The sequence below is a fragment of the Rhododendron vialii genome, chromosome 10a (assembly GCF_030253575.1).
Source record: "Rhododendron vialii isolate Sample 1 chromosome 10a, ASM3025357v1".
NCBI classification, from domain to species: domain Eukaryota; kingdom Viridiplantae; phylum Streptophyta; class Magnoliopsida; order Ericales; family Ericaceae; genus Rhododendron; species Rhododendron vialii.
In genome coordinates this window covers 11,226,071-11,235,406 of record NC_080566.1, presented here as the reverse complement: position 1 = coordinate 11,235,406, position 9,336 = coordinate 11,226,071, and the positions used below count along the sequence as shown (strand labels likewise).

The following is a 9,336-nucleotide window of genomic DNA, read 5'->3' as shown; positions in this document are numbered from 1 at the left end:
TGACGGGGCTATTTTGGCTCGCAGCTCGAAAAATCGCTGCGAAATCTCTCCGGGAAGATCCGGACGGAATGAGCCGAAGTTGCGGCGACCGGATGAAAGAAGGGAACGGGGGGCGGGGAAGGGATTTCGTACGAAAACGAAAAAGGGGTGCAACACGAGGACTTCCCAGGGGGTCACCCATCCTAGTACTACTCTCGCCCAAGCACGCCTAACTGCGGAGTTCTGATGGGATCCGGTGCATTAGTGCTGGTATGATCGCACCCCATAGGCACTCCGCTTTCAATTCTTTTGTTCCATTTTTCTGCCCCGTCGGGCACTGCTCACTCTATCTCTGGCTTTCCCAGCCACGTCTCGCCGGCCGGACCCCGTATCCCGTTGGAGGGATGGCTACGGCCGAACGTGCCCGCTGACGGGGCGATTTTGGCTCGCAGCTCGAAAAATCGCTGCGAAAACTCTCCGGGAAGATCCGGACGGAATGAGCCGAAGTTGCGGCGACCGGATGAAAGAAGGGAACGGGGGGCGGGGAAGGGATTTCGTACAAAAACGAAAAAGGGGTGCAACACGAGGACTTCCCAGGGGGTCACCCATCCTAGTACTACTCTCGCCCAAGCACGCCTAACTGCGGAGTTCTGATGGGATCCGGTGCATTAGTGCTGGTATGATCGCACCCCATAGGCACTCCGCTTTCAATTCTTTTGTTCCATTTTTCTGCCCCGTCGGGCACTGCTCACTCTATCTCTGGCTTTCCCAGCCACGTCTCGCCGGCCGGACCCCGTATCCCGTTGGAGGGATGGCTACGGCCGAACGTGCCCGCTGACGGGGCTATTTTGGCTCGCAGCTCGAAAAATCGCTGCGAAAACTCTCCGGGAAGATCCGGACGGAATGAGCCGAAGTTGCGGCGACCGGATGAAAGAAGGGAACGGGGGGCGGGGAAGGGATTTCGTACAAAAACGAAAAAGGGGTGCAACACGACGACTTCCCAGGGGGTCACCCATCCTAGTACTACTCTCGCCCAAGCACGCCTAACTGCGGAGTTCTGATGGGATCCGGTGCATTAGTGCTGGTATGATCGCACCCCATAGGCACTCCGCTTTCAATTCTTTTGTTCCATTTTTCTGCCCCGTCGGGAACTGCTCACTCTATCTCTGGCTTTCCCAGCCACGTCTCGCCGGCCGGACCCCGTATCCCGTTGGAGGGATGGCTACGGCCGAACGTGCCCGCTGACGGGGCTATTTTGGCTCGCAGCTCGAAAAATCGCTGCGAAATCTCTCCGGGAAGATCCGGACGGAATGAGCCGAAGTTGCGGCGACCGGATGAAAGAAGGGAACGGGGGGCGGGGAAGGGATTTCGTACGAAAACGAAAAAGGGGTGCAACACGAGGACTTCCCAGGGGGTCACCCATCCTAGTACTACTCTCGCCCAAGCACGCCTAACTGCGGAGTTCTGATGGGATCCGGTGCATTAGTGCTGGTATGATCGCACCCCATAGGCACTCCGCTTTCAATTCTTTTGTTCCATTTTTCTGCCCCGTCGGGCACTGCTCACTCTATCTCTGGCTTTCCCAGCCACGTCTCGCCGGCCGGACCCCGTATCCCGTTGGAGGGATGGCTACGGCCGAACGTGCCCGCTGACGGGGCGATTTTGGCTCGCAGCTCGAAAAATCGCTGCGAAAACTCTCCGGGAAGATCCGGACGGAATGAGCCGAAGTTGCGGCGACCGGATGAAAGAAGGGAACGGGGGGCGGGGAAGGGATTTCGTACAAAAACGAAAAAGGGGTGCAACACGAGGACTTCCCAGGGGGTCACCCATCCTAGTACTACTCTCGCCCAAGCGCGCCTAACTGCGGAGTTCTGATGGGATCCGGTGCATTAGTGCTGGTATGATCGCACCCCATAGGCACTCCGCTTTCAATTCTTTTGTTCCATTTTTCTGCCCCGTCGAGCACTTCTCACTCTATCTCTGGCTTTCTCAGCCACGTCTCGCCGGCCGGACCCCGTATCCCGTTGGAGGGATGGCTACGGCCGAACGTGCCCGCTGACGGGGCTATTATGGCTCGCAGCTCGAAAAATCGCTGCGAAAACTCTCCGGGAAGATCCGGACGGAATGAGCCGAAGTTGCGGCGACCGGATGAAAGAAGGGAACGGGGGGCGGGGAAGGGATTTCGTACAAAAACGAAAAAGGGGTGGAACACGACGACTTCCCAGGGGGTCACCCATCCTAGTACTACTCTCGCCCAAGCACGCCTAACTGCGGAGTTCTGATGGGATCCGGTGCATTAGTGCTGGTATGATCGCACCCCATAGGCACTCCGCTTTCAATTCTTTTGTTCCATTTTTCTGCCCCGTCGGGCACTGCTCACTCTATCTCTTGCTTTCCCAGCCACGTCTCGCCGGCCGGACCCCGTATCCCGTTGGAGGGATGGCTACGGCCGAACGTGCCCGCTGACGGGGCTATTTTGGCTCGCAGCTCGAAAAATCGCTGCGAAAACTCTCCGGGAAGATCCGGACGGAATGAGCCGAAGTTGCGGCGACCGGATGAAAGAAGGGAACGGGGGGCGGGGAAGGGATTTCGTACAAAAACGAAAAAGGGGTGCAACACGACGACTTCCCAGGGGGTCACCCATCCTAGTACTACTCTCGCCCAAGCACGCCTAACTGCGGAGTTCTGATGGGATCCGGTGCATTAGTGCTGGTATGATCGCACCCCATAGGAACTCCGCTTTCAATTCTTTTGTTCCATTTTTCTGCCCCGTCGGGCACTGCTCACTCTATCTCTGGCTTTCCCAGCCACGTCTCGCCGGCCGGACCCCGTATCCCGTTGGAGGGATGGCTACGGCCGAACGTGCCCGCTGACGGGGCGATTTTGGCTCGCAGCTCGAAAAATCGCTGCGAAAACTCTCCGGGAAGATCCGGACGGAATGAGCCGAAGTTGCGGCGACCGGATGAAAGAAGGGAACGGGGGGCGGGGAAGGGATTTCGTACAAAAACGAAAAAGGGGTGCAACACGAGGACTTCCCAGGGGGTCACCCATCCTAGTACTACTCTCGCCCAAGCGCGCCTAACTGCGGAGTTCTGATGGGATCCGGTGCATTAGTGCTGGTATGATCGCACCCCATAGGCACTCCGCTTTCAATTCTTTTGTTCCATTTTTCTGCCCCGTCGAGCACTTCTCACTCTATCTCTGGCTTTCTCAGCCACGTCTCGCCGGCCGGACCCCGTATCCCGTTGGAGGGATGGCTACGGCCGAACGTGCCCGCTGACGGGGCTATTATGGCTCGCAGCTCGAAAAATCGCTGCGAAAACTCTCCGGGAAGATCCGGACGGAATGAGCCGAAGTTGCGGCGACCGGATGAAAGAAGGGAACGGGGGGCGGGGAAGGGATTTCGTACAAAAACGAAAAAGGGGTGGAACACGACGACTTCCCAGGGGGTCACCCATCCTAGTACTACTCTCGCCCAAGCACGCCTAACTGCGGAGTTCTGATGGGATCCGGTGCATTAGTGCTGGTATGATCGCACCCCATAGGCACTCCGCTTTCAATTCTTTTGTTCCATTTTTCTGCCCCGTCGGGCACTGCTCACTCTATCTCTTGCTTTCCCAGCCACGTCTCGCCGGCCGGACCCCGTATCCCGTTGGAGGGATGGCTACGGCCGAACGTGCCCGCTGACGGGGCTATTTTGGCTCGCAGCTCGAAAAATCGCTGCGAAAACTCTCCGGGAAGATCCGGACGGAATGAGCCGAAGTTGCGGCGACCGGATGAAAGAAGGGAACGGGGGGCGGGGAAGGGATTTCGTACAAAAACGAAAAAGGGGTGCAACACGACGACTTCCCAGGGGGTCACCCATCCTAGTACTACTCTCGCCCAAGCACGCCTAACTGCGGAGTTCTGATGGGATCCGGTGCATTAGTGCTGGTATGATCGCACCCCATAGGAACTCCGCTTTCAATTCTTTTGTTCCATTTTTCTGCCCCGTCGGGCACTGCTCACTCTATCTCTGGCTTTCCCAGCCACGTCTCGCCGGCCGGACCCCGTATCCCGTTGGAGGGATGGCTACGGCCGAACGTGCCCGCTGACGGGGCGATTTTGGCTCGCAGCTCGAAAAATCGCTGCGAAAACTCTCCGGGAAGATCCGAACGGAATGAGCCGAAGTTGCGGCGACCGGATGAAAGAAGGGAACGGGGGCGGGGAAGGGATTTCGTTCAAAAACGAAAAAGGGGTGCAACACGAGGACTTCCCAGGGGGTCACCCATCCTAGTACTACTCTCGCCCAAGCACGCCTAACTGCGGAGTTCTGATGGGATCCGGTGCATTAGTGCTGGTATGATCGCACCCCATAGGCACTCCGCTTTCAATTCTTTTGTTCCATTTTTCTGCCCCGTCGGGCACTGCTCACTCTATCTCTGGCTTTCCCAGCCACGTCTCGCCGGCCGGACCCCGTATCCCGTTGGAGGGATGGCTACGGCCGAACGTGCCCGCTGACGGGGCTATTTTGGCTCGCAGCTCGAAAAATCGCTGCGAAAACTCTCCGGGAAGATCCGGACGGAATGAGCCGAAGTTGCGGCGACCGGATGAAAGAAGGGAACGGGGGGCGGGGAAGGGATTTCGTACAAAAACGAAAAAGGGGTGCAACACGACGACTTCCCAGGGGGTCACCCATCCTAGTACTACTCTCGCCCAAGCACGCCTAACTGCGGAGTTCTGATGGGATCCGGTGCATTAGTGCTGGTATGATCGCACCCCATAGGCACTCCGCTTTCAATTCTTTTGTTCCATTTTTCTTCCCCGTCGGGCACTGCTCACTCTATCTCTGGCTTTCCCAGCCACGTCTCGCCGGCCGGACCCCGTATCCCGTTGGAGGGATGGCTACGGCCGAACGTGCCCGCTGACGGGGCTATTTTGGCTCGCAGCTCGAAAAATCGCTGCGAAATCTCTCCGGGAAGATCCGGACGGAATGAGCCGAAGTTGCGGCGACCGGATGAAAGAAGGGAACGGGGGGCGGGGAAGGGATTTCGTACGAAAACGAAAAAGGGGTGCAACACGAGGACTTCCCAGGGGGTCACCCATCCTAGTACTACTCTCGCCCAAGCACGCCTAACTGCGGAGTTCTGATGGGATCCGGTGCATTAGTGCTGGTATGATCGCACCCCATAGGCACTCCGCTTTCAATTCTTTTGTTCCATTTTTCTGCCCCGTCGGGCACTGCTCACTCTATCTCTGGCTTTCCCAGCCACGTCTCGCCGGCCGGACCCCGTATCCCGTTGGAGGGATGGCTACGGCCGAACGTGCCCGCTGACGGGGCGATTTTGGCTCGCAGCTCGAAAAATCGCTGCGGAAACTCTCCGGGAAGATCCGGACGGAATGAGCCGAAGTTGCGGCGACCGGATGAAAGAAGGGAACGGGGGGCGGGGAAGGGATTTCGTACAAAAACGAAAAAGGGGTGCAACACGAGGACTTCCCAGGGGGTCACCCATCCTAGTACTACTCTCGCCCAAGCGCGCCTAACTGCGGAGTTCTGATGGGATCCGGTGCATTAGTGCTGGTATGATCGCACCCCATAGGCACTCCGCTTTCAATTCTTTTGTTCCATTTTTCTGCCCCGTCGAGCACTTCTCACTCTATCTCTGGCTTTCTCAGCCACGTCTCGCCGGCCGGACCCCGTATCCCGTTGGAGGGATGGCTACGGCCGAACGTGCCCGCTGACGGGGCTATTTTGGCTCGCAGCTCGAAAAATCGCTGCGAAATCTCTCCGGGAAGATCCGGACGGAATGAGCCGAAGTTGCGGCGACCGGATGAAAGAAGGGAACGGGGGGCGGGGAAGGGATTTCGTACGAAAACGAAAAAGGGGTGCAACACGAGGACTTCCCAGGGGGTCACCCATCCTAGTACTACTCTCGCCCAAGCACGCCTAACTGCGGAGTTCTGATGGGATCCGGTGCATTAGTGCTGGTATGATCGCACCCCATAGGCACTCCGCTTTCAATTCTTTTGTTCCATTTTTCTGCCCCGTCGGGCACTGCTCACTCTATCTCTGGCTTTCCCAGCCACGTCTCGCCGGCCGGACCCCGTATCCCGTTGGAGGGATGGCTACGGCCGAACGTGCCCGCTGACGGGGCGATTTTGGCTCGCAGCTCGAAAAATCGCTGCGAAAACTCTCCGGGAAGATCCGGACGGAATGAGCCGAAGTTGCGGCGACCGGATGAAAGAAGGGAACGGGGGGCGGGGAAGGGATTTCGTACAAAAACGAAAAAGGGGTGCAACACGACGACTTCCCAGGGGGTCACCCATCCTAGTACTACTCTCGCCCAAGCACGCCTAACTGCGGAGTTCTGATGGGATCCGGTGCATTAGTGCTGGTATGATCGCACCCCATAGGCACTCCGCTTTCAATTCTTTTGTTCCATTTTTCTGCCTCGTCGGGCACTGCTCACTCTATCTCTGGCTTTCCCAGCCACGTCTCGCCGGCCGGACCCCGTATCCCGTTGGAGGGATGGCTACGGCCGAACGTGCCCGCTGACGGGGCTATTTTGGCTCGCAGCTCGAAAAATCGCTGCGAAAACTCTCCGGGAAGATCCGGACGGAATGAGCCGAAGTTGCGGCGACCGGATGAAAGAAGGGAACGGGGGGCGGGGAAGGGATTTCGTTCAAAAACGAAAAAGGGGTGCAACACGACGACTTCCCAGGGGGTCACCCATCCTAGTACTACTCTCGCCCAAGCACGCCTAACTGCGGAGTTCTGATGGGATCCGGTGCATTAGTGCTGGTATGATCGCACCCCATAGGCACTCCGCTTTCAATTCTTTTGTTCCATTTTTCTGCCCCGTCGGGCACTGCTCACTCTATCTCTGGCTTTCCCAGCCACGTCTCGCCGGCCGGACCCCGTATCCCGTTGGAGGGATGGCTACGGCCGAACGTGCCCGCTGACGGGGCTATTTTGGCTCGCAGCTCGAAAAATCGCTGCGAAAACTCTCCGGGAAGATCCGGACGGAATGAGCCGAAGTTGCGGCGACCGGATGAAAGAAGGGAACGGGGGGCGAGGAAGGGATTTCGTACAAAAACGAAAAAGGGGTGCAACACGACGACTTCCCAGGGGGTCACCCATCCTAGTACTACTCTCGCCCAAGCACGCCTAACTGCGGAGTTCTGATGGGATCCGGTGCATTAGTGCTGGTATGATCGCACCCCATAGGCACTCCGCTTTCAATTCTTTTGTTCCATTTTTCTGCCCCGTCGGGCACTGCTCACTCTATCTCTGGCTTTCCCAGCCACGTCTCGCCGGCCGGACCCCGTATCCCGTTGGAGGGATGGCTACGGCCGAACGTGCCCGCTGACGGGGCTATTTTGGCTCGCAGCTCGAAAAATCGCTGCGAAAACTCTCCGGGAAGATCCGGACGGAATGAGCCGAAGTTGCGGCGACCGGATGAAAGAAGGGAACGGGGGGCGGGGAAGGGATTTCGTACAAAAACGAAAAAGGGGTGCAACACGACGACTTCCCAGGGGGTCACCCATCCTAGTACTACTCTCGCCCAAGCACGCCTAACTGCGGAGTTCTGATGGGATCCGGTGCATTAGTGCTGGTATGATCGCACCCCATAGGAACTCCGCTTTCAATTCTTTTGTTCCATTTTTCTGCCCCGTCGGGCACTGCTCACTCTATCTCTGGCTTTCCCAGCCACGTCTCGCCGGCCGGACCCCGTATCCCGTTGGAGGGATGGCTACGGCCGAACGTGCCCGCTGACGGGGCGATTTTGGCTCGCAGCTCGAAAAATCGCTGCGAAAACTCTCCGGGAAGATCCGAACGGAATGAGCCGAAGTTGCGGCGACCGGATGAAAGAAGGGAACGGGGGCGGGGAAGGGATTTCGTTCAAAAACGAAAAAGGGGTGCAACACGAGGACTTCCCAGGGGGTCACCCATCCTAGTACTACTCTCGCCCAAGCACGCCTAACTGCGGAGTTCTGATGGGATCCGGTGCATTAGTGCTGGTATGATCGCACCCCATAGGCACTCCGCTTTCAATTCTTTTGTTCCATTTTTCTGCCCCGTCGGGCACTGCTCACTCTATCTCTGGCTTTCCCAGCCACGTCTCGCCGGCCGGACCCCGTATCCCGTTGGAGGGATGGCTACGGCCGAACGTGCCCGCTGACGGGGCTATTTTGGCTCGCAGCTCGAAAAATCGCTGCGAAAACTCTCCGGGAAGATCCGGACGGAATGAGCCGAAGTTGCGGCGACCGGATGAAAGAAGGGAACGGGGGGCGGGGAAGGGATTTCGTACAAAAACGAAAAAGGGGTGCAACACGACGACTTCCCAGGGGGTCACCCATCCTAGTACTACTCTCGCCCAAGCACGCCTAACTGCGGAGTTCTGATGGGATCCGGTGCATTAGTGCTGGTATGATCGCACCCCATAGGAACTCCGCTTTCAATTCTTTTGTTCCATTTTTCTGCCCCGTCGGGCACTGCTCACTCTATCTCTGGCTTTCCCAGCCACGTCTCGCCGGCCGGACCCCGTATCCCGTTGGAGGGATGGCTACGGCCGAACGTGCCCGCTGACGGGGCGATTTTGGCTCGCAGCTCGAAAAATCGCTGCGAAAACTCTCCGGGAAGATCCGAACGGAATGAGCCGAAGTTGCGGCGACCGGATGAAAGAAGGGAACGGGGGCGGGGAAGGGATTTCGTTCAAAAACGAAAAAGGGGTGCAACACGAGGACTTCCCAGGGGGTCACCCATCCTAGTACTACTCTCGCCCAAGCACGCCTAACTGCGGAGTTCTGATGGGATCCGGTGCATTAGTGCTGGTATGATCGCACCCCATAGGCACTCCGCTTTCAATTCTTTTGTTCCATTTTTCTGCCCCGTCGGGCACTGCTCACTCTATCTCTGGCTTTCCCAGCCACGTCTCGCCGGCCGGACCCCGTATCCCGTTGGAGGGATGGCTACGGCCGAACGTGCCCGCTGACGGGGCTATTTTGGCTCGCAGCTCGAAAAATCGCTGCGAAAACTCTCCGGGAAGATCCGGACGGAATGAGCCGAAGTTGCGGCGACCGGATGAAAGAAGGGAACGGGGGGCGGGGAAGGGATTTCGTACAAAAACGAAAAAGGGGTGCAACACGACGACTTCCCAGGGGGTCACCCATCCTAGTACTACTCTCGCCCAAGCACGCCTAACTGCGGAGTTCTGATGGGATCCGGTGCATTAGTGCTGGTATGATCGCACCCCATAGGAACTCCGCTTTCAATTCTTTTGTTCCATTTTTCTGCCCCGTCGGGCACTGCTCACTCTATCTCTGGCTTTCCCAGCCACGTCTCGCCGGCCGGACCCCGTATCCCGTTGGAGGGAT

At 57.9% G+C, this 9,336-nt stretch overlaps 23 non-coding genes across 23 annotated transcripts; all 23 read right to left on the bottom strand.

Moving 5' to 3' along the window:
- Positions 1 to 144: 144 nt before the first annotated feature.
- LOC131305289 (5S ribosomal RNA) lies at positions 145 to 263 on the bottom strand. Its single transcript, XR_009192881.1, has one exon. It is a non-coding gene; the product is annotated as a 5S ribosomal RNA (ribosomal RNA).
- A 288-nt stretch (positions 264 to 551) lies between these two features.
- Positions 552 to 670, bottom strand: LOC131305288 (5S ribosomal RNA). The gene has a single exon (XR_009192880.1). It is a non-coding gene; the product is annotated as a 5S ribosomal RNA (ribosomal RNA).
- Positions 671 to 958: 288 nt separating this feature from the next.
- LOC131305602 (5S ribosomal RNA) lies at positions 959 to 1,077 on the bottom strand. Its single transcript, XR_009193176.1, has one exon. It is a non-coding gene; the product is annotated as a 5S ribosomal RNA (ribosomal RNA).
- Positions 1,078 to 1,365: 288 nt separating this feature from the next.
- Positions 1,366 to 1,484, bottom strand: LOC131305287 (5S ribosomal RNA). The gene has a single exon (XR_009192879.1). It is a non-coding gene; the product is annotated as a 5S ribosomal RNA (ribosomal RNA).
- A 288-nt stretch (positions 1,485 to 1,772) lies between these two features.
- Positions 1,773 to 1,891, bottom strand: LOC131305549 (5S ribosomal RNA). The gene has a single exon (XR_009193125.1). It is a non-coding gene; the product is annotated as a 5S ribosomal RNA (ribosomal RNA).
- Positions 1,892 to 2,179: 288 nt separating this feature from the next.
- On the bottom strand, positions 2,180 to 2,298 carry LOC131305706 (5S ribosomal RNA). The gene has a single exon (XR_009193276.1). It is a non-coding gene; the product is annotated as a 5S ribosomal RNA (ribosomal RNA).
- A 288-nt stretch (positions 2,299 to 2,586) lies between these two features.
- LOC131305601 (5S ribosomal RNA) lies at positions 2,587 to 2,705 on the bottom strand. The gene has a single exon (XR_009193175.1). It is a non-coding gene; the product is annotated as a 5S ribosomal RNA (ribosomal RNA).
- A 288-nt stretch (positions 2,706 to 2,993) lies between these two features.
- Positions 2,994 to 3,112, bottom strand: LOC131305548 (5S ribosomal RNA). Its single transcript, XR_009193124.1, has one exon. It is a non-coding gene; the product is annotated as a 5S ribosomal RNA (ribosomal RNA).
- A 288-nt stretch (positions 3,113 to 3,400) lies between these two features.
- LOC131305705 (5S ribosomal RNA) lies at positions 3,401 to 3,519 on the bottom strand. The gene has a single exon (XR_009193275.1). It is a non-coding gene; the product is annotated as a 5S ribosomal RNA (ribosomal RNA).
- A 288-nt stretch (positions 3,520 to 3,807) lies between these two features.
- Positions 3,808 to 3,926, bottom strand: LOC131305600 (5S ribosomal RNA). Its single transcript, XR_009193174.1, has one exon. It is a non-coding gene; the product is annotated as a 5S ribosomal RNA (ribosomal RNA).
- Positions 3,927 to 4,213: 287 nt separating this feature from the next.
- LOC131305286 (5S ribosomal RNA) lies at positions 4,214 to 4,332 on the bottom strand. Its single transcript, XR_009192878.1, has one exon. It is a non-coding gene; the product is annotated as a 5S ribosomal RNA (ribosomal RNA).
- A 288-nt stretch (positions 4,333 to 4,620) lies between these two features.
- Positions 4,621 to 4,739, bottom strand: LOC131305598 (5S ribosomal RNA). Its single transcript, XR_009193172.1, has one exon. It is a non-coding gene; the product is annotated as a 5S ribosomal RNA (ribosomal RNA).
- Positions 4,740 to 5,027: 288 nt separating this feature from the next.
- LOC131305285 (5S ribosomal RNA) lies at positions 5,028 to 5,146 on the bottom strand. The gene has a single exon (XR_009192877.1). It is a non-coding gene; the product is annotated as a 5S ribosomal RNA (ribosomal RNA).
- A 288-nt stretch (positions 5,147 to 5,434) lies between these two features.
- Positions 5,435 to 5,553, bottom strand: LOC131305546 (5S ribosomal RNA). The gene has a single exon (XR_009193123.1). It is a non-coding gene; the product is annotated as a 5S ribosomal RNA (ribosomal RNA).
- Positions 5,554 to 5,841: 288 nt separating this feature from the next.
- Positions 5,842 to 5,960, bottom strand: LOC131305284 (5S ribosomal RNA). Its single transcript, XR_009192876.1, has one exon. It is a non-coding gene; the product is annotated as a 5S ribosomal RNA (ribosomal RNA).
- A 288-nt stretch (positions 5,961 to 6,248) lies between these two features.
- Positions 6,249 to 6,367, bottom strand: LOC131305597 (5S ribosomal RNA). The gene has a single exon (XR_009193171.1). It is a non-coding gene; the product is annotated as a 5S ribosomal RNA (ribosomal RNA).
- Positions 6,368 to 6,655: 288 nt separating this feature from the next.
- LOC131305596 (5S ribosomal RNA) lies at positions 6,656 to 6,774 on the bottom strand. The gene has a single exon (XR_009193170.1). It is a non-coding gene; the product is annotated as a 5S ribosomal RNA (ribosomal RNA).
- Positions 6,775 to 7,062: 288 nt separating this feature from the next.
- LOC131305595 (5S ribosomal RNA) lies at positions 7,063 to 7,181 on the bottom strand. The gene has a single exon (XR_009193169.1). It is a non-coding gene; the product is annotated as a 5S ribosomal RNA (ribosomal RNA).
- Positions 7,182 to 7,469: 288 nt separating this feature from the next.
- Positions 7,470 to 7,588, bottom strand: LOC131305594 (5S ribosomal RNA). The gene has a single exon (XR_009193168.1). It is a non-coding gene; the product is annotated as a 5S ribosomal RNA (ribosomal RNA).
- Positions 7,589 to 7,875: 287 nt separating this feature from the next.
- Positions 7,876 to 7,994, bottom strand: LOC131305283 (5S ribosomal RNA). The gene has a single exon (XR_009192875.1). It is a non-coding gene; the product is annotated as a 5S ribosomal RNA (ribosomal RNA).
- A 288-nt stretch (positions 7,995 to 8,282) lies between these two features.
- On the bottom strand, positions 8,283 to 8,401 carry LOC131305593 (5S ribosomal RNA). The gene has a single exon (XR_009193167.1). It is a non-coding gene; the product is annotated as a 5S ribosomal RNA (ribosomal RNA).
- A 287-nt stretch (positions 8,402 to 8,688) lies between these two features.
- LOC131305282 (5S ribosomal RNA) lies at positions 8,689 to 8,807 on the bottom strand. The gene has a single exon (XR_009192874.1). It is a non-coding gene; the product is annotated as a 5S ribosomal RNA (ribosomal RNA).
- Positions 8,808 to 9,095: 288 nt separating this feature from the next.
- LOC131305592 (5S ribosomal RNA) lies at positions 9,096 to 9,214 on the bottom strand. Its single transcript, XR_009193166.1, has one exon. It is a non-coding gene; the product is annotated as a 5S ribosomal RNA (ribosomal RNA).
- Positions 9,215 to 9,336: the final 122 nt, after the last annotated feature.